The sequence below is a fragment of the Myotis daubentonii genome, chromosome 18, assembly GCF_963259705.1.
Source record: "Myotis daubentonii chromosome 18, mMyoDau2.1, whole genome shotgun sequence".
In the NCBI taxonomy this organism is placed as follows: domain Eukaryota; kingdom Metazoa; phylum Chordata; class Mammalia; order Chiroptera; family Vespertilionidae; genus Myotis; species Myotis daubentonii.
In genome coordinates, this window is record NC_081857.1 from 31,884,165 (window position 1) to 31,907,349 (window position 23,185).

The following is a 23,185-nucleotide window of genomic DNA, read 5'->3' on the forward strand; positions in this document are numbered from 1 at the left end:
TTTCAAGTCACTTAGCAGTTAAGTGGAGAAGACAATATTCAAGCTCAGATCTGCTTCTGTCTAGGAATAGCCAGGGAGTAGAGATTATTCATGCAAAAGGCAAGAGGGTTGGGGGACAGTTTTTGAGGAATGGAGTGTTTGACCTGAAGAGAAAACCAACCAACTAACCAACCAACCAATCAACCAACCAAAATTAGTAAAGATAAACTGTGAAGTTCCCTTCCACAGCTGTTTTCACTTGTGCTTGTCTGGAAGGCAGGGTAGTGTTCCTATAGTGCCATCTAGTGGGCTATAGGGATATTGTACAGAAAGTCTTGACCTTTCTCTTTTCCCTTGCTTCCCCCATGCAATTTCTTAGAGTTCTCAGTCTCCATGAATGAGGAGACTATGCAAAAAATAGGGACATAACAAGCAACGAATGTTGGTTGTCATGATTTTGGGGTGAGTGGAGTCAAAAGAAGTTAGCTATAAAATAAAACTAGTCAGCAAGCATTACCTTCTTTATCCTTCTCACCAGGTACAAGGGTCATTTTTTCTTTTATTTCAAAAAAAAATCAAAAATGGATCTGATGTAATTTTATATCTTAGCATTGGGGGAGGGAGTTGCGGCAGGCATGATGATACATCTTTCAGCTCCAGACCCAAGCCCTGGAATATACTCTGCTTGGGTACTGGTCTTCCTATTCAGTTATTTCTCTTTGTATTCTTAGTATTCTCTCTTTTCTCCTCCAAGACCTCAAAAATGCCCAGATGCTAGGAATCCATAACTTATTCTTACTTGTATACTCTTACTTATTTTGTTAACAGCTTTCTCTTTCCATCTCCTTAACTTGCTGCTTGATGCTCTTATTACCATGGCCCTTCATGGCTTGTATTCCTTAGTTAGTACTTTTTTTTTTTTTTTTTTGCAAAGTTACAAATTTATTGGTCTGGAAATAAATACAAATATCTCGTTAAGAAACTCCTCTGGAGAGACGTGTACACAGCAGTTTTCCATCTGGATCCAGCCACTCCTCCCCTGACCCCTGACCCCTGGCCCTCTGCTCGAGGTCAGAGGACACCTCCCCTAGAAGGCGGCAGGTGGATGGACTCCTTCGTGACCCCTCACGCCGCCTGCAAGGCCTGATTACTCCCTTCCACCAACTCCAGGGTCCCGGAGACCACCCTTAGTTCCTACTTTATTGAGGCTTTCTGCATGCAGGACTTAAAGTGGGAAGATTGAGGAGATTGGTTGGAAATATTCCCCAGGGACCATAAAATATTATAGAGGTAGTACAAAAGACCTGCTTGCATGGTAGATATCAGGACTTCAGAGCCACACAACTTAGTCTGTCCAAGATTCTGCAGCGAGGCCAAGTTCAGCAGGGTGTGGCTCATGGGGAAGGTTGGGCTAATGGATCTCCCATGATGGGGAGGTGCTAGTCAGGCTTGAGGGAAGGTTGGAGGAGTGGTGCCCACCCCAGAGCCACACAACTTAGTCCATCCCAGATTCTTCTCAGAACTTGGCAGGGAGGAGGGGGCAGGCACCATGAGTCAGGAGGCTGAGATTGCTGGGAGCCTTGGGAGTGGGCCTAGCAGATGTCCTGTGAGGGGGAGATTCACAGGAAAGTGGGGGCAATATACCCTCCCCCAAAGTCACACCACTCAGTCACAGACACCTCCTGAGTCTGGCCAGACCTTTACATCCCAGCTCAGGCAGCTAACTCTTCAGCAGGGCATGACTCCATAGGGTGGGGCAACAGGGAGTTCAAAGGGTGGGGCTGTTGCATTTCCCTAGGTCAGGGGTGGGCAATCCCTGGCACGCATGCCAAACATGGCACACCAGTAACTTTTGCTGGCACGAGAAACCCTCTCTTATAATCTTCCATTTACAATTGTGAATCTTTGTTCTCAGTGATGAATTTTGTTAAATCTTGTAATAGGAGTAGCCTGACGGATGAAAGTAGTAGCTCATGCATATCTCTGAAGGTCACAAAATATAAACCTGATGTAAAATCTCTGTCATCAGTGATGCAGCAGCAAAAGTCCCACTGATAATACCAAACGGAGTCATAAAGTTTTCTGTCGGACTATCAGTGTACATGTATACATTAAAAATAAATGTATTTTTCATCATCATATACTGTGTTTTTGTCGCTCGAATGAATTTTATTATTCAAGGTTCTTCACATACGTACACCTTAAGAGATATGAAGTAGGCATAACATGTTCTTAAAAAATTAGGGTTGGCACGCAAAAGAATTTTGAGTCAGAGATTTTGCTGGTTTTGGCACGCACTCACAAAAAGGTTGCCCACCCCTGCCCTAGGTTAATTCCATAGAAAATGAGAGCTCCACCCAAGTAAGATGGTTTCTGTGGTGTGGTAGGGGAACTCAACACAGGGGCCCTGCTGGCTGTCCCTTCAGTGCTCTCCCCAGAGTCACAAACCCCAGTCTCTACTCACATGACCTTAGTCTGCTCTGCCCTCCCTCCACTGGAGCACAGGGTGAATGGCTGCAAATGAGATTTTGTGTTTTGGCTCATTAGGAGGGTACCTGTGTCTCTAGCAGACTCCTGTCTTTCCCTGGCAGACAGAATCCCTGCTGATTTTCACAGCCAGATGTTATGTGGGTATCTTTTTGTATATTGATTTTGTATATGCAACTTTACTGTGTTTGTTTTTTGTTTCTAATAGTTTTTTTTGGTGGAGTTTTTAGGGTTTTCTATATATAGAATCATTTCATCTGCAAATAATGACAGTTTTACTTATCCATTTGGGTGCTTTTTATTTCTTTTTCTTGCTTAATTGCTCTGGTTAGGACTTCTAGTACTGTGTTGAATAATAGTGGCAAGAATGAGCATCCTTATCTTGTTCCTGATCTTAGAAGAAAAGCTTTCAATTTTTTACCATTGAGTATAATATTAGCTAGGGTTTGTCATATATGGCCTTTATTATGTTGGTACTTTCCTTCTATGCCTATTTTATTGAGTGTTTTTTTAAAATCATAAATGGATGTTGTATCTTGTCATTATGCTAATTGAAATAAACCAGTCACAAAAAGAGAAATATTTTATGATTCCATTTATATGAAACATCTAAAGTAGTCAAATTAATAGAATCAGAAAGTAGAGTGGTGGTTGCTAGGGGGTAGGGAAAGGGGAAATAAGGAATTTTTGTTTAATGGATATAAAGATTAAGTTGGGCAAGATGAAAATAATTTGGGGATTAGTTGTGCCACAATGTGAATATACTTACCTCTACTGAACTGTGAATGAAAATAGTTGATTAACATGTCACGGAGTGTATGGCAATTTTGTTCTTGAGTGGACAGGGATATGAAAGAAAACAATTTCAGTTGTTTGTTTATGGGTTCTTTACAAAACATTGAGAGTTTTGCCTAGAGGTGTATTCATCTGGCTATCTCTGTTGTAAGGTCAGTCAGTGTCTTCCCATCAATACTTCCCACATTGGGTAGCCAGGTCTGCACTGTCTCTCTCATTCTAACTTTTATCTTCAGCCTGTCAGTTAAGCCTGACTCCTCTAGAGAAAGAAGGGTCTCAGGTGGTAGCTGAAGTAGCTGGTTGTGAGTCTGTAGGCAAGGTGACAAATAGTGACTCATAAGAGAGGCGGTGTCTCCATATCTGTGTCAGTGGCAACTCAATGAGATTGGCAGGTTTGGCACCTTGTATGGGAATTTAGAGACAGAACTTTAAGCAGGGAAGCAGGGGACCAGTGGGTGGATCAGATCCCCTTTGAGTGGCTTGTGGAGCACAAACATAGACATGATATTGTTTGAGGCTGATGAGAAAAATGAAGTTGTTGCTTTTTATTTACTCCCTTATCCACATTGGGGATCATTTAAACTTTGACAGTTAATTTCGCTTTAACTTGATTTATTTAAGCAATAGTGAAAAAAGACAGCTTTTGTAAGTGTGCTTATAAAACCACTAAGCAGAGAGGTAAAAGACTTGAGCTCTAATTGCTATTTTGGTGCAGACTATTTGTGCGATAGACTCATCTGCTAAATGTGAACAATGGTCTAGCTAGTCTCTGAATCCCTGCTGGTCTCCTATTACAAAGAAGGAACCCAGGTTACAATTCACGCAGAGGGATTTTCCTTCTAATGAAAGAATTTTGTTCACATAGTTCCTATTTTTTCCTTTATCGCTTTATCCACTGAACTAACTCATGAAATACATGAGTTTTCTTTCCAGGAAGGAGAACGTTTTCTTTATTGATTTCCCTTTGTCAAGATATTTTAGCACAATTTTTCTGCTCTCATCAGTCTTCATTAGAAAACACTTCCTAGTGTCTTGGAAGAAGGTCCTATGGACATTAGTTTGTGCTTCCTGATCTTGGTTTGACTTGGATAATAGCCATCTGGGTTGATCTTTTGATAATAATTATGATTCTATTAGCAATTGAGATAAGCCTTTTTCCATCCTGTAGGTGACAATGTGGAACAATGATTATGTTACAGAAAAACATAGGATTTGATTAAATACTTCCTTCTTTAGACTCCTTAATATTTTTGCATGCTGTGTAACTAGGGTTTGGTCATACAGGTTGCTAGTGATGAGGAAAAGATGTAATTCAGCCCATTGGGAAGAAAGTCTTTCAGGGTTTATGAGAAATAAGCATAGAAGACACAAATTATGGTATATGATCAATTGTTTATTTTCAGTTTTTATGCAATTTACTTTTATGAATTCTATATGCTGAAAGGTGATTTTAATGAATACAGAATAATACACAGTTCCAATAGAAGCATAATAGAGGCACATGTACTGAGCCATGATAGTAGTATAGCAGCTATGGACTCTGGAACGATGTTTCTATAATTTTGACTCCATTTTTTATTTTTGGCAAAGATTATAGTTTGAAATTGAACAGGTTCTAAATTTAAACCCCTCAAAAAATGATTACATAAACCCATCTATCAAAATACTCATACATTTCATAATTTATCTGTCCATAACATTGCTTTCTTCCATTCACCATTTTATAGTCATAAAGATAAAACCTTCCCAGAGAATGAGAAGAAACCATCACCAAAGTAGAGAAATAGGATAATATGTTAAAAAGATAATAGAAGATAACCTCTGTGAAAGTATAAAGAAACACTCTTGATTCAAATTTGTGTTGTTCCTTCTCCTACTCTTTGAATTCATTATATTTCTATTGTATCTCACTCATAATAATAGTGTTGTTGAGACTGACAAAAATCCAGCTGCTTTAAACTATCACTTGACTGACCATATATCATAGGGTTTATATAACTGTCTGATGTATTGGACCTTGAAAAGTCTCCTCCATATAGAGGTGTGCCTCTAAATCCCACATGACTGGATTTAGGTATTCCAGCCTTGGTATCACTGGCCTGAATAATATTCAGTCCATGGTGTCTACTGTAACCAGAATGAGATGAAATATCTTCATGTACATTCCTAGAGTTTCTGAAGCTATCTGCTGCCAGTTCAAGGTGGTGTCCCTGTCTATGTGTAATGCCGGTTCCTGACAGACCAGGAGAAGATACAGACAGCCTGTGGGTGGCTGTTCGCCCTTGAGGAGACCCCGAGTGCCTAGGGCTGTCTCCTGATTGTCCATGGGCAGATGCATGCTGAAGCGGTGAACTGGACCCACTCCCCACACGGGGCGTGGAGGATGGACTACTTGAATTTTCGCTGTCGCTGGCCTGACTGCTACTGGACCAACGATGTCTGGTTGTCCTGGATCCCGAGGACGATGGTCGGTGTCCAGTGCCCGAGTGTCTGCGGCTGTCAGGTGACTGCTCGTGCTGGGATTGTGGTCTTCCTCTTGAGCTCGATCCTGACTGCCCATGGGAGGAGGCATGGTGTCCCGGGGAGGATGTCTCGGCATGAGGTGAGCCTGATTGTCTCGAGGTGTCTGCAGACCGTCCATGACTAGATCCCTGTCTTCTTCTGGCATCAGAGTCTGAGTGTCCCTGAGTGTGCTCAGAGTGCCCATGCTGGGCTTGCTGCCCTCGATGGGTACCAGAGTGTCCAGAACTGTGTCCTGACTGGTCATGGGTAGACCCATGGTGGTGTGTGGAACTGGATCCAGCCCTGTCATGGGTTGAGCCAGATTGTCTACCTGAATGTCCAGACTGTCCTTCGCTGTCGCTGGCCTGACTGCTACTGGACCCCCGATGTCTGGTTGTCCTGGATCCCGAGGACGATGGTCGGTGTCCAGTGCCCGAGTGTCTGTGGCTGTCAGGTGACTGCTCGTGCGGGGATTGTGGTCTTCGTCTTGAGCTCGATCCTGACTGCCCATGGGAGGAGGCGTGGTGTCCCGGGGAGGATGTCTCGGCATGGTGTGAGCCTGATTGTCTAGAGGTGTCTGCAGACCGTCCATGACTAGATCCCTGTCTTCTTCTGGCATCAGAGTCTGAGTGTCCCTGAGTGTGCTCAGAGTGCCCATGCTGGGCTTGCTGCCCTCGATGGGTACCAGAGTGTCCAGAACTGTGTCCTGACTGGTCATGGGTAGACCCATGGTGGTGTGTGGAACTGGATCCAGCCCTTTCATGGGTTGAGCCAGATTGTCTACTCGAATGTCCAGACTGTCCTTCGCTGTCGCTGGCCTGACTGCTACTGGACCCCCGATGTCTGGTTGTCCTGGATCCCGAGGACGATGCTCGGTGTCCAGTGCCCGAGTGTCTGCTGCTGTCAGGTGACTGATCGTGCGGGGATTGTGGTCTTCCTCTTGAGCTCGATCCTGACTGCCCATGGGAGGAGGCGTGGTGTCCCGGGGAGGATGTCTCGGCATGATGTGAGCCTGATTGTCTCGAGGTGTCTGCAGACCGTCCATGACTAGATCCCTGTCTTCTTCTGGCATCAGAGTCTGGGTGTCCCTGGGTGTGCTCAGAGTGCCCATGCAGGGCTTGCTGCCCTCGATGGGTACCAGAGTGTCCAGAACTGTGTCCTGACTGGTCATGGGTAGACCCATGGTGGTGTGTGGAACTGGATCCAGCCCTGTCATGGGTTGAGCCAGATTGTCTACCTGAATGTCCAGACTGTCCTTCGCTGTCGCTGGCCTGACTGCTACTGGACCCCCGATGTCTGGTTGTCCTGGATCCCGAGGACGATGCTCGGTGTCCAGTGCCCGAGTGTCTGCTGCTGTCAGGTGACTGCTTGTGCTGGGATTGTGGTCTTCCTCTTGAGCTCGATCCTGACTGCCCATGGGAGGAGGCGTGGTGTCCTGGGGAGGATGTCTCGGCATGATGTGAGCTTGATTGTCTCGAGGTGTCTGCAGACCGTCCATGACTAGATCCCTGTCTTCTTCTGGCATCAGAGTCTGAGTGTCCCTGTGTGTGCTCAGAGTGCCCATGCTGGGCTTGCTGCCCTCGATGGGTACCAGAGTGTCCAGAACTGTGTCCTGACTGGTCATGGGTAGACCCATGGTGGTGTGTGGAACTGGATCCAGCCCTGTCATGGGTTGAGCCAGATTGTCTACCTGAATGTCCAGACTGTCCTTCGCTGTCGCTGGCCTGACTGCTACTGGACCCCCGATGTCTGGTTGTCCTGGATCCCGAGGACGATGCTCGGTGTCCAGTGCCCGAGTGTCTGCTGCTGTCAGGTGACTGATCGTGCTGGGATTGTGGTCTTCCTCTTGAGCTCGATCCTGACTGCCCATGGGAGGAGGTGTGGTGTCCCGGGGAGGATGTCTCGGCATGATGTGAGCCTGATTGTCTCGAGGTGTCTGCAGACCGTCCATGACTAGATCCCTGTCTTCTTCTGGCATCAGAGTCTGAGTGTCCCTGGGTGTGCTCAGAGTGCCCATGCTGGGCTTGCTGCCCTCGATGGGTACCAGAGTGTCCAGAACTGTGTCCTGACTGGTCATGGGTAGACCCATGGTGGTGTGTGGAACTGGATCCAGCCCTGTCATGGGTTGAGCCAGATTGTCTACCTGAATGTCCAGACTGTCCTTCGCTGTCGCTGGCCTGACTGCTACTGGACCCCCGATGTCTGGTTGTCCTGGATCCCGAGGACGATGGTCGGTGTCCAGTGCCCGAGTGTCTGTGGCTGTCAGGTGATTGCTCGTGCGGGGATTGTAGTCTTCGTCTTGAGCTCGATCCTGACTGCCCATGGGAGGAGGCGTGGTGTCCCGGGGAGGATGTCTCGGCATGGTGTGAGCCTGATTGTCTCGAGGTGTCTGCAGACCGTCCATGACTAGATCCCTGTCTTCTTCTGGCATCAGAGTCTGAGTGTCCCTGGGTGTGCTCAGAGTGCCCATGCTGGGCTTGCTGCCCTCGATGGGTACCAGAGTGTCCAGAACTGTGTCCTGACTGGTCATGGGTAGACCCATGGTGGTGTGTGGAACTGGATCCAGCCCTGTCATGGGTTGAGCCAGATTGTCTACCTGAATGTCCAGACTGTCCTTCGCTGTCGCTGGCCTGACTGCTACTGGACCCCCGATGTCTGGTTGTCCTGGATCCCGAGGACGATGCTCGGTGTCCAGTGCCCGAGTGTCTGCGGCTGTCAGGTGACTGCTTGTGCTGGGATTGTGGTCTTCGTCTTGAGCTCGATCCTGACTGCCCATGGGAGGAGGCGTGGTGTCCCGGGGAGGATGTCTCGGCATGGTGTGAGCCTGATTGTCTCGAGGTGTCTGCAGACCGTCCATGACTAGATCCCTGTCTTCTTCTGGCATCAGAGTCTGAGTGTCCCTGGGTGTGCTCAGAGTGCCCATGCTGGGCTTGCTGCCCTCGATGGGTACCAGAGTGTCCAGAACTGTGTCCTGACTGGTCATGGGTAGACCCATGGTGGTGTGTGGAACTGGATCCAGCCCTGTCATGGGTTGAGCCAGATTGTCTACCTGAATGTCCAGACTGTCCTTCGCTGTCGCTGGCCTGACTGCTACTGGACCCCCGATGTCTGGTTGTCCTGGATCCCGAGGACGATGGTCGGTGTCCAGTGCCCGAGTGTCTGTGGCTGTCAGGTGACTGCTCGTGCGGGGATTGTGGTCTTCCTCTTGAGCTCGATCCTGACTGCCCATGGGAGGAGGCGTGGTGTCCCGGGGAGGATGTCTCAGCATGGTGTGAGCCTGATTGTCTCGAGGTGTCTGCAGACCGTCCATGACTAGATCCCTGTCTTCTTCTGGCATCAGAGTCTGAGTGTCCCTGGGTGTGCTCAGAGTGCCCATGCTGGGCTTGCTGCCCTCGATGGGTACCAGAGTGTCCAGAACTGTGTCCTGACTGGTCATGGGTCGACCCATGGTGGTGTGTGGAACTGGATCCAGCCCTGTCATGGGTTGAGCCAGATTGTCTACCTGAATGTCCAGACTGTCCTTCGCTGTCGCTGGCCTGACTGCTACTGGACCCCCGATGTCTGGTTGTCCTGGATCCCGAGGACGATGGTCGGTGTCCAGTGCCCGAGTGTCTGCTGCTGTCAGGTGACTGCTTGTGCTGGGATTGTGGTCTTCCTCTTGAGCTCGATCCTGACTGCCCATGGGAGGAGGCGTGGTGTCCCGGGGAGGATGTCTCGGCATGATGTGAGCTTGATTGTCTCGAGGTGTCTGCAGACCGTCCATGACTAGATCCCTGTCTTCTTCTGGCATCAGAGTCTGAGTGTCCCTGTGTGTGCTCAGAGTGCCCATGCTGGGCTTGCTGCCCTCGTTGGGTACCAGAGTGTCCAGAACTGTGTCCTGACTGGTCATGGGTAGACCCATGGTGGTGTGTGGAACTGGATCCAGCCCTGTCATGGGTTGAGCCAGATTGTCTACCTGAATGTCCAGACTGTCCTTCGCTGTCGCTGGCCTGACTGCTACTGGACCCCCGATGTCTGGTTGTCCTGGATCCCGAGGACGATGGTCGGTGTCCAGTGCCCGAGTGTCTGCGGCTGTCAGGTGACTGATCGTGCTGGGATTGTGGTCTTCCTCTTGAGCTCGATCCTGACTGCCCATGGGAGGAGGCGTGGTGTCCCGGGGAGGATGTCTCGGCATGGTGTGAGCCTGATTGTCTCGAGGTGTCTGCAGACCGCCCATGACTAGATCCCTGTCTTCTTCTGGCATCAGAGTCTGAGTGTCCCTGGGTGTGCTCAGAGTGCCCATGCTGGGCTTGCTGCCCTCGATGGGTACCAGAGTGTCCAGAACTGTGTCCTGACTGGTCATGGGTAGACCCATGGTGGTGTGTGGAACTGGATCCAGCCCTGTCATGGGTTGAGCCAGATTGTCTACCTGAATGTCCAGACTGTCCTTCGCTGTCGCTGGCCTGACTGCTACTGGACCCCCGATGTCTGGTTGTCCTGGATCCCGAGGACGATGGTCGGTGTCCAGTGCCCGAGTGTCTGCGGCTGTCAGGTGACTGCTTGTGCTGGGATTGTGGTCTTCCTCTTGAGCTCGATCCTGACTGCCCATGGGAGGAGGCGTGGTGTCCCGGGGAGGATGTCTCGGCATGATGTGAGCTTGATTGTCTCGAGGTGTCTGCAGACCGTCCATGACTAGATCCCTGTCTTCTTCTGGCATCAGAGTCTGAGTGTCCCTGTGTGTGCTCAGAGTGCCCATGCTGGGCTTGCTGCCCTCGTTGGGTACCAGAGTGTCCAGAACTGTGTCCTGACTGGTCATGGGTAGACCCATGGTGGTGTGTGGAACTGGATCCTGCCCTGTCATGGGTTGAGCCAGATTGTCTACCTGAATGTCCAGACTGTCCTTCGCTGTCGCTGGCCTGACTGCTACTGGACCCCCGATGTCTGGTTGTCCTGGATCCCGAGGACGATGGTCGGTGTCCAGTGCCCGAGTGTCTGCGGCTGTCAGGTGACTGATCGTGCTGGGATTGTGGTCTTCCTCTTGAGCTCGATCCTGACTGCCCATGGGAGGAGGCGTGGTGTCCCGGGGAGGATGTCTCGGCATGGTGTGAGCCTGATTTTCTCGAGGTGTCTGCAGACCGTCCATGACTAGATCCCTGTCTTCTTCTGGCATCAGAGTCTGAGTGTCCCTGGGTGTGCTCAGAGTGCCCATGCTGGGCTTGCTGCCCTCGATGGGTACCAGAGTGTCCAGAACTGTGTCCTGACTGGTCATGGGTAGACCCATGGTGGTGTGTGGAACTGGATCCAGCCCTGTCATGGGTTGAGCCAGATTGTCTACCTGAATGTCCAGACTGTCCTTCGCTGTCGCTGGCCTGACTGCTACTGGACCCCCGATGTCTGGTTGTCCTGGATCCCGAGGACGATGGTCGGTGTCCAGTGCCCGAGTGTCTGCGGCTGTCAGGTGACTGCTTGTGCTGGGATTGTGGTCTTCGTCTTGAGCTCGATCCTGACTGCCCATGGGAGGAGGCGTGGTGTCCCGGGGAGGATGTCTCGGCATGATGTGAGCTTGATTGTCTCGAGGTGTCTGCAGACCGTCCATGACTAGATCCCTGTCTTCTTCTGGCATCAGAGTCTGAGTGTCCCTGTGTGTGCTCAGAGTGCCCATGCTGGGCTTGCTGCCCTCGTTGGGTACCAGAGTGTCCAGAACTGTGTCCTGACTGGTCATGGGTAGACCCATGGTGGTGTGTGGAACTGGATCCTGCCCTGTCATGGGTTGAGCCAGATTGTCTACCTGAATGTCCAGACTGTCCTTCGCTGTCGCTGGCCTGACTGCTACTGGACCCCCGATGTCTGGTTGTCCTGGATCCCGAGGACGATGGTCGGTGTCCAGTGCCCGAGTGTCTGCGGCTGTCAGGTGACTGATCGTGCTGGGATTGTGGTCTTCCTCTTGAGCTCGATCCTGACTGCCCATGGGAGGAGGCGTGGTGTCCCGGGGAGGATGTCTCGGCATGGTGTGATCCTGATTTTCTCGAGGTGTCTGCAGACCGTCCATGACTAGATCCCTGTCTTCTTCTGGCATCAGAGTCTGAGTGTCCCTGGGTGTGCTCAGAGTGCCCATGCTGGGCTTGCTGCCCTCGATGGGTACCAGAGTGTCCAGAACTGTGTCCTGACTGGTCATGGGTAGACCCATGGTGGTGTGTGGAACTGGATCCAGCCCTGTCATGGGTTGAGCCAGATTGTCTACCTGAATGTCCAGACTGTCCTTCGCTGTCGCTGGCCTGACTGCTACTGGACCCCCGATGTCTGGTTGTCCTGGATCCCGAGGACGATGGTCGGTGTCCAGTGCCCGAGTGTCTGCTGCTGTCAGGTGACTGCTTGTGCTGGGATTGTGGTCTTCGTCTTGAGCTCGATCCTGACTGCCCATGGGAGGAGGCGTGGTGTCCCGGGGAGGATGTCTCGGCATGATGTGAGCTTGATTGTCTCGAGGTGTCTGCAGACCGTCCATGACTAGATCCCTGTCTTCTTCTGGCATCAGAGTCTGAGTGTCCCTGTGTGTGCTCAGAGTGCCCATGCTGGGCTTGCTGCCCTCGTTGGGTACCAGAGTGTCCAGAACTGTGTCCTGACTGGTCATGGGTAGACCCATGGTGGTGTGTGGAACTGGATCCTGCCCTGTCATGGGTTGAGCCAGATTGTCTACCTGAATGTCCAGACTGTCCTTCGCTGTCGCTGGCCTGACTGCTACTGGACCCCCGATGTCTGGTTGTCCTGGATCCCGAGGACGATGGTCGGTGTCCAGTGCCCGAGTGTCTGCGGCTGTCAGGTGACTGATCGTGCTGGGATTGTGGTCTTCCTCTTGAGCTCGATCCTGACTGCCCATGGGAGGAGGCGTGGTGTCCCGGGGAGGATGTCTCGGCATGATGTGAGCTTGATTGTCTCGAGGTGTCTGCAGACCGTCCATGACTAGATCCCTGTCTTCTTCTGGCATCAGAGTCTGAGTGTCCCTGTGTGTGCTCAGAGTGCCCATGCTGGGCTTGCTGCCCTCGTTGGGTACCAGAGTGTCCAGAACTGTGTCCTGACTGGTCATGGGTAGACCCATGGTGGTGTGTGGAACTGGATCCTGCCCTGTCATGGGTTGAGCCAGATTGTCTACCTGAATGTCCAGACTGTCCTTCGCTGTCGCTGGCCTGACTGCTACTGGACCCCCGATGTCTGGTTGTCCTGGATCCCGAGGACGATGGTCGGTGTCCAGTGCCCGAGTGTCTGTGGCTGTCAGGTGACTGCTCGTGCGGGGATTGTGGTCTTCCTCTTGAGCTCGATCCTGACTGCCCATGGGAGGAGGCGTGGTGTCCCGGGGAGGATGTCTCGGCATGGTGTGAGCCTGATTTTCTCGAGGTGTCTGCAGACCGTCCATGACTAGATCCCTGTCTTCTTCTGGCATCAGAGTCTGAGTGTCCCTGGGTGTGCTCAGAGTGCCCATGCTGGGCTTGCTGCCCTCGTTGGGTACCAGAGTGTCCAGAACTGTGTCCTGACTGGTCATGGGTAGACCCATGGTGGTGTGTGGAACTGGATCCTGCCCTGTCATGGGTTGAGCCAGATTGTCTACCTGAATGTCCAGACTGTCCTTCGCTGTCGCTGGCCTGACTGCTACTGGACCCCCGATGTCTGGTTGTCCTGGATCCCGAGGACGATGGTCGGTGTCCAGTGCCCGAGTGTCTGCGGCTGTCAGGTGACTGATCGTGCTGGGATTGTGGTCTTCCTCTTGAGCTCGATCCTGACTGCCCATGGGAGGAGGCGTGGTGTCCCGGGGAGGATGTCTCGGCATGATGTGAGCTTGATTGTCTCGAGGTGTCTGCAGACCGTCCATGACTAGATCCCTGTCTTCTTCTGGCATCAGAGTCTGAGTGTCCCTGTGTGTGCTCAGAGTGCCCATGCTGGGCTTGCTGCCCTCGTTGGGTACCAGAGTGTCCAGAACTGTGTCCTGACTGGTCATGGGTAGACCCATGGTGGTGTGTGGAACTGGATCCTGCCCTGTCATGGGTTGAGCCAGATTGTCTACCTGAATGTCCAGACTGTCCTTCGCTGTCGCTGGCCTGACTGCTACTGGACCCCCGATGTCTGGTTGTCCTGGATCCCGAGGACGATGGTCGGTGTCCAGTGCCCGAGTGTCTGTGGCTGTCAGGTGACTGCTCGTGCGGGGATTGTGGTCTTCCTCTTGAGCTCGATCCTGACTGCCCATGGGAGGAGGCGTGGTGTCCCGGGGAGGATGTCTCGGCATGGTGTGAGCCTGATTTTCTCGAGGTGTCTGCAGACCGTCCATGACTAGATCCCTGTCTTCTTCTGGCATCAGAGTCTGAGTGTCCCTGGGTGTGCTCAGAGTGCCCATGCTGGGCTTGCTGCCCTCGATGGGTACCAGAGTGTCCAGAACTGTGTCCTGACTGGTCATGGGTAGACCCATGGTGGTGTGTGGAACTGGATCCAGCCCTTTCATGGGTTGAGCCAGATTGTCTACCTGAATGTCCAGACTGTCCTTCGCTGTCGCTGGCCTGACTGCTACTGGACCCCCGATGTCTGGTTGTCCTGGATCCCGAGGACGATGGTCGGTGTCCAGTGCCCGAGTGTCTGCGGCTGTCAAGTGACTGATCGTGCTGGGATTGTGGTCTTCGTCTTGAGCTCGATCCTGACTGCCCATGGGAGGAGGCGTGGTGTCCTGGGGAGGATGTCTCGGCATGATGTGAGCCTGATTGTCTTGAGCTGTCTGCAGTTCGTCCATGTGTAGGTCCCTGTCTTTTATTCACACTTGTGTCTGATGACCGCTGATTGGCTTTCTTCCCTTGATGGGACCCAGAATATCCAGAACTATCTCCTGATTGGCCATTGGCAGGTCTACGGTGGTTTCCTGAACCAGACTCTGATTGCGACTCTGAATCTTCTGAGTGGTCCTCGCTGTCACTGTTCCGATTATCGCCATTCCGTAGGTATCTGACTATCTTGGCATTAGAGGTGTAATCTTCATATTTATTTTGTGAGTTTTTGTTTTTCTGACCTGTATATCTCTCCATTCTTAAACTTTCCTCTGTTGAATTTAACTCTAAATTTTCAGTATGGTTGTTTTTTCCCAATTGATTGTCCTTTTTCCTGTAAGTATTATCTTCACGCACATATGAGTCACTATATCTTGTTTTTTTTAAGTCTTCACACAGTGATCCTGTGTTTTCATAATTAATTTCATCATCTTTGCCTCTATTTCCCCTGTTCGGGCTAACACTTGAGTGTTGCCTTCTTCCTTGTACTTCAGTAGAACTTGACCTACTTTTCCTTTTTCCTCTTTTGTCGTGATTTTTCCCCCCATATGTGTCTCTATGTCTGCAAGGAGATGTATCACCTTTTTTATTTTTTCTTTCAGAGCTAGACCCATGCCTTTTCCCCCCTTTTCCTCTTGGGCTTTTGGATCTTGCTTTCCCCCCCTTCCTGTCACTCTTTGATTGCCTGGATTTTCTCTCTCTATCCTCTTCATCTTCTTTTTCTTTTATATCATGTTCTCCACGCTTCTTTTGGTGTTCCTTCTTTTTCTGCTTTTGTCCTGATGCTTGGAAATTTGGTCTCCTTTTAGAGTGATAGTATGCTTTAGCCAACTTGAATACCATCAGAAAAAATTCTTCAAAGTCTAATTTCTGGTTGTGGTCTATGTCAAGGATATCCATGAATACTTCAGCAGTGTCTGGGTCATCTGGATTCTGTACAGAAGATATACAGATGGGAGGGTCCATTAGGCAGACTCACGTGGTCAAATAAATAATGCAAAGTCAATTTAGGGAGTGTGAATTTTTGCTACTTAAATTGAAAACAAATCAGGTGTTTTTTTACTTAAGATAGTTTAGCTTATTGTGACTCTGGAGAAAATTAGAGGTAACAGAGTAAAAGAAACAAATATTAAATACATGTGGTGACATGAATAGATTTGTTGGCCAAGTTCCTCTTTTTCCTACTTCAAATATCAAAAGGTTATAAAGCCAATAATTGAACTATCTTTTAAACATACTATCTTAATGTTCATTATGTAGGAAGAATATTGTGAAGGTCTAACTAATTGGTATTTATTTCTTTGTCATTAAATATTCATATTATCATCCTTCATAGAGGGTATGTGTATGGTGGATATAAAGGGAGAAAAAAAATTTATATCTGTTTTGAAATGCGATCAATTCAATTTTGTGAGATTATTAATGAATCCTGAGGTGTTTTACTCTAATCCTGGCAAATATCTTTACCTTCAGGATTGGGCGAAACTCTATTTCCAGAAGTTCCTTCAGCTCTTCTTTGCTCAGTGTGTCAGTTTCTTTGTCTGTTTTTGAATATTGTTGGAATAGGTCAATGATGGCAATGATGTTTTCCAGAAGAGTAGACATCCTTTGGAAATATAGGTGAACCTAGAAAGAAGAAATAAAAATTTACTTTTCTTGTACTATTTTTTTTTAGGTCATACGATTATTATTGTGACTTTTCTCATTTTATACTTACATTATCTCCTAAAGTTCATCTTTTAAAATGGAAGTTAGCTATGAAAACTTAGCTTTACTATGTGTATAGTGAAAATCAACAGAGAGTTTGAATGAATTATGAAACCTGTCTATTTCTTGTTCATGAACCTATTTATAGCAGGATTTACATAGTCTCATAGACCTCACTGTGCTCTAGATAAGACCATCCTTCTTGCCCATAGTAGGATAGTAGGAAGCCACTGATCAAAAGCAGCAGAATTTAGTCATACCAATTTGCTGAAAAATCAATTCTCTAGAAGCAAATTTGCTAACTGATTAGTTTGAGATAATTTCCTGAAAGCCAAGTGACTGAGACTCTAATTGAACATTCTTTTTCTTTTCCCCAACAATTCATGATGGTTACAATTGAATGGTATGACTTTAATGGATTTTCCATACAATAAAAAATTTTTTGTTGACTGGCTTTTACTTTGCCACTTAAGAAATAGCATGGCTTATAGAGTTTTGGAAATATTTTAGACCAATTAGAAATTTTGTGGTAAAGGAGATATTTGGGTTTAAAATGGAAAACCAGGAAGGAACTAACCTTATTGATTAGTTGAAGACTTTGAGGTAAAGGGAGTTGTGCAATGTATCTAACATGGGCATCCTTAGTGCTGCCACGGAGGCAGGAGAGGCTCTTGCCGCTGCTGCACTTGCAGCCATTAGCCCAGCTTGTGGCTGAGTGGAGCTCCCCTTGTGGGAGCACACTGACCACCAGGGGGCAGCTCATGCATTGAGCGTCTGCCTCCTGATGGTCGGTGTGTGTTATACCGACTGGTTGTTCCCAGTCATTCTGTTGTTAGGGTCAGTTTTCACATTTCCCTTTTATTATATAGGATGATCCTAGTTGAAAGCTCAGCAAGGCAGAAAGAATGAAGAAAAAGTAAAAGAGCAAATGTGTGGGAAATAAAAATGGATAATGATTGCATAAAATCATCATCAGCAGCATCATATCTTTCAGGATTTAGGATTGATAGAACTAAGATACATAACAACCCTATATAATAAAACCCTAATATGCAAATCAACTGAATGGTGGAATAACTGGTCACTATGATGAGCACTGACCACCAGGGGGCATTCGCTCAGGAGCTGCCCCCTGGTGGTCAGTGCACTCCCACAGGGGGAGCGCCGCTCAGCCAGAAGCTGGGCTCACAGCCTGCAAGTGCAGAGGTGGTGGCAGGAGCCTCTCCTGCCTCTGTGACAGTGCTAAGGAACAGTGAGCTGAGCAGTAAGGAGCAGCAAGTAAGCGGGCGGTAAGGAACGAGGAGTCCCAGATTGTTAGAGGGACCCCGAACTGCGAGAGGGATGTCTGACTGCCAGCTTAGGCCTGATTCCCGGCCTAAGTTGGATATCTCCCGAGGGGTCCCAGAGTGTGAGAGGGCACAGGCCGGGCTGATGGACCTCCCACCCCAGTGCATGAATTTCATGCACAGGGCCTCTAGTATCAGATAAGGCTAGAGAGGGTAAATGGAGTCCAAGTATTGTAGGATACTTGAATGTTTGAGTTTGGTTAAAGTATTTTTTAATATACTCAGTAACTTGAGGACAGATGCTGTTCTTTCTAGGGCAAGCATAAAAATAAGAGTAAGGAAAAATGTAATTAATAATCTAGTATGTGGAAAGTTAACTAACAAATACTTAATTCATCCAAAAAAGTCAAGAAGAGAAAAGGAAAGTAAAACAGGTGAGATAATAGAAATCTACTAATAATATGGTAAATTTAAATCCAATAGTACAGTAATAACAATGAATATAAATGGACTAAATACTCATTTAAAACAAAGTTTGTCGGTAGCATTTAAAAAAACTATGCTGCCTATAAGAGACACACATTAAATATGACAATAGTTGAAAGTAAGAGGATAGAAAAGGATAGTATTAAACATTAAAATAATTCTGTTGTTACTATGTTAATATTTGTAGAATAGACTTTAAGGCAAAAAGCACTACTAGGGGAATATTTCATACCAATCAAAGGTCAATTCATTAGGAAGATATAAAAAATTTTAGTTGATATGTACCTAATAACATAGTCTCAAAAGACATAAAAAAAAACTGATGGAATTATAAAAAGAACTAGACAAATCTATAATCAAGGTAGGTAAACACACCTCTCTCAGCAACCGGTAAAACAAAAGAACAAAAATTGTAATGATATAGATTTCCACAAAATTATTAATTAAAAACATTAACATATTGAACACTGCACCTAGAATACACATCCTTTTGAAATAACCATGAAACATTTTAAAATTTACTGTATGCTGATTCATAAAGCAATTTTCAACAAATTGTAAAGTATTTAAATAAGTAGAAAATTATGCTTTGTTCATAATCTCAGTGTTAAGATGTCACTGTAAATTCACATATAGATGTAATAAAATCCCATTCAGAACATCTGAAGGTTTTTTTTTATGTGACATCTCTGGAGAAGTCACATTTTCTTTTTTTAAAAATAATTTTTTAAAAATATATTTTTATTGATTTCAGAGAAGTAGAGAGAGATAGAAACTTCAGTGATGAGAGATAATCATTGATTGGCTGCCTTCTGCATGTTCCATACTGGGGATTGAGTTGCAGCCTGGGCATACACCCTGATAGAGAATTGAACCGTGACCTCCTGGTTCATAGGTTGATGCTCAACCACTGAGACACGCCGGCTGGGCCCTCTGAAGTTTTAAAAGTAAATATTGATAAAGTAATTTCTAAAATTTATATGAAGGCCAAGATGAACTAAGACAACTTTGATGAAGACAGACTTTGTGGACATACTAGTACTAGATGTTAAAGTGTATTATAAAGGAAGACAGCATGGCATCAGTGGAAAGCTGAACAAATGGATCAGCGAAAGGTAAGATAGTCCAAAATCAGACATATATCACTCTGGGCATTTGATTTATGACAAAGGTGATGGTGCTGAGTTCATTGGATTTCCATAAGAAAAAAAAATTAGTTCTCAGGTGGATCTTACATGTAAAAGTAAAAGAAGATAACATAGGAGAATATCTTCAAGAACTTGGGTAGAAAAATACCTTTTAAATAAAACTCATAAAGAGAAAAATTGAACTGCATTAAAAATAGGAATCCTTGTTAAAGCAGGGAAGAGAAATCCACAGAGTGGAAGCATATATGCAACACATTTAACAAATAAAGAGCTGTTTGACATCAATCTTAGTAATATTTTCTTGGATCTGTCTCCATGGGAAAGGGAAAAAGAAGCAAAAATAAACAAATTAGACTACATAAAAACTAAAACGTTTGTGCACAGTGAAGGAAGCCATCAACAAAATGATAACTTACTAAATGGGACAAGATATTCACAAATGATAAGGGGTTAATATTCAAAATATATAAGGAACTCACACAACTTAATATAAAAATAATAAGCAATACAACTTATAACGTGAGCAGAGGTTGTGAATAGACATTTCTCCAAAGAGCATGTACAGTCAGCCAACACACCAACAGACATATCATCAGGGAAATGTAAATCAAAACCACAATGAGATATCACCCAACTGTTGTCAGAATGGCTATTATCAAAAAATCAACAAACAACAAGTGTTGGCAAGGATGTGGAAAAAAGAAAAGATTTGTGCACTGTTAGTGTGATTATAAATTAATGCATCTACTATGGAAAACAGTAAGAAAATTACTCAAAAAAGTAAAAATAGAGCTCCCATATGACACAGCAATACCACTGTTGGGTATTTATCTGAAGAAAACAAAAACACTACTTCTAAAAGATATATGCACCCTTCTGTTCATTGCATCATTATTTACAATAGCCAAGAAGATATGGAAGCAACCAAGGTGTCTATTGATCAATGAATGGATAAAGAATATATGGTACAGATATATAATGAAATATTTCTCAGCAATAAAAAAAGGAATGAAATCTTGCCATTTTCAATATTCGGAATGGATTTAGAGGGTAATTTTGCCAAGTAATATATGTCAGACAGAGAAAGATAAATACCATATGATTTCACTTATTTGTGCAAGCTAAAAAACCAAAAAACAAATGAATAAACCAAACCAAACAGAAACAGATCCATAGATACAGAGAACAAGCTGATAATTGCCAAAGGGGAGGGAGGTGGGTAGATGGTGAAAAAAGATGGGGATAACAACTAGATTTTGGCTCTAGCAAAGATTTTTTTCTCACCATTTCTATTATTCCCATCATCTCTTACCTAAAACTACAGCCCATCCATCTCTCTGCTCTGACTCTTGTGGTCTTATTATCCCTTTTTCCACTTAGCAGCCCAGAATGATATTTTTAAAACATGCCCTCAATTGTGTTACTGCCCCAGTCAATGACTTCTCATATACTTAAAATGATGTACAAACTCTGCTATGCTCCTTCTTATATGGTCTACCCCAGTCTGTCTTTCTGACATCACCATATACTCCCTGTTCCTCTAGTTAAATATACTCTAGGCACACCAGCTTCTTTATTTCTTCAAAATAGTTTACTTCTGCTTTAAAATCTTGCCCCTTGCCTTGACTGGTTCTTTTTGCCTTTAAGATCTCAGCTCAAAAGATGATTTGCTAGAGAGGTATTTCCCGGCCATTCTTTTTCTGCATCTGAAGTTCTCTCCTCTTATTATTCTACCTCATCACTCACTTATTTTCTTCATTATTTTTATTACTCTGTGAAATTTTACTTATTCATCATTTACTGAAAGTCTTCCCCTACTAAAATGTAGCCTTTTAAGAGTAGGGAGATTATCTTGTTCACTATTGCATAATCAGTTAAAAGCAGCACTTGGCAAATATAAGGTAGTTAATATATATTTGTTGAATGAATGAATAAATGGAAACTACAACAATATGAAGAGAATACTGAGTAGCCTCATAGAAAAAATTTATGCCCTTATTTTTCTTCTGTATTGAAATAAACTTTTAGTAACAGCTCCACCAAAGGTAAAGAACCCCGTACGCTAAGCATATCAAACTCTTGGCCTGCAGGCCGCATGCCTGGTTTATTTGGCCCATGTTAGCCCTTGAGTTTGACATGCGTATCCCCCACCCAGAACTTTTGCCTTGGAGTACAAGAACATCCAGAATTCTACCTTGCCACCAAGTAGGCAAAGCTAGGTGCATTCCCTCTTACTTACTTCACCAGAAGAGCAAGTAGAAGGTAGCCAGAAGGAGCTTGCTGGGTGCTGAAGTCTGCGATAATAACCTTTTTATAGATGGCCTGTCCAAGGAGGAGCCATCCTCTGTGGGTTGGTCTGATTCATTTCTAACCAAACCCAGGTCCACCCATATCTCCACCTCTGTTTCTCTACTGACATGTGTTTACTTCTTAACTTCCTCACGTACTCATCTGTACTTGCTTAAGTTCCAAAATTATATGAACCCCATATATTGGAGAATTTATGGAAGGTTTCCTTTAGCTATCATAGATTCTTTGTGTGCAGGGTTCACACTTACTTTTTAAAAATTGACTTGGTAGGTGCTTGGTAAATATCTATTGATAACTGCACTATCTTATTCTTGTCCCTAAAGGGATAGAATATGCATTTATGGAAACCTTTAATTTATGGTAGAAAGACATCACAAGCACCTACCTGCATTAAAAAAAATCCTCATCCAAGGACATGTTTAGAGAAAGAGTGAGAGAGAGAGAAGAGAGAGAGAGAGAGAGAGAGAGAGAGAGAGAGAGAGAGAGAGAGAGAGAGAGACATCGATTGGTTGCCTTCCATACACTCCCCAACTGGGAATTGAACCTGCATCCCAGAAATATTCCCTGACTGGGAACCAAACCGGCAATCTTCCAATACACAGGACCATGGTCAACCAACTGAGCAACTCTGATCAGGCTGCATGTCCCTTTTTATTAATGAATTCCATTGCTGGATACTGGGAGAACTTACCATGGGATGAATGTTCATCTAGAAATTATGATGAAGGGAGAGAAAAGAGGCAAATTTAATTTTGTCTTTTCAAAAGAGAGCAAGACAATGAGCTTTTGGATTATAAGCGGTAAGCACTAGGATCTAGCATGAGTTTATTAGGCGAGAATCATTAGTCTATTTTACATTGTTTTCAAGCTTATCACATTGGTGTATTAGAGACATGTTCCACATCTTCCTTTGGGTTAAAGCATGCTTTTATTTTTCATTTATTCTCAAAAATATACAGGAGACTCCTATTTTGACCTTACTCTTGGTTCCCAGACTGTGTCAGACCTTACATCTCTATTTGAATGTGTCTTGTTACCTCTGTCCATAGTGTTTAAATCTGAACTTATTATCATGCCCTATAACAGAATGTACTTCTTCCAGATGTCCACATGTTGGTTAATTACATCCCCATCCACTGATTTTCTCAAGCTACACAAAGTAATTTTTTACTACTCCCCATTCTTTTCCTCCATAAACATGCCACACCATGTAAACTGTACCTAGCCTTATATTCTTTGTATGTGGGCCTATTCCCTATATCCAGTGCTGCAATTTTAATTCTGGACCTCACCATCTTTTAACTGAGTATTTGTAAACAGTGTCACAACCAGCCCCTCTACGAATAGGCTGCCTGAATCACCTAATATTATCCTGTCATTCCCTTCATGGCTTCTCCTTGCCTATAGAATTCCAAACTCCTTTACTGTCATACAAGCTCCTTCACAATAGGTACAAATCTGTATCTTTCTAGCTGCTTATCTTATCACCTCTATTTTATGTGACAGTCACTCTAGACTGATTAAAATTCCTTGGATGGCCTGACCACTTTGGCTCAGCGGATAGAGCGTCGGCCTGCGGACTCAAGGGTCCCAGGTTCCATTCCGGTCAAGGGCATGTACCTTGGTTGCGGGCACATACCCAGTAGGGAGTGTGCAGGAGACAGCTGATCGATGTTTCTTTCTCATCAATGTTTCTGACTCTCTCTAT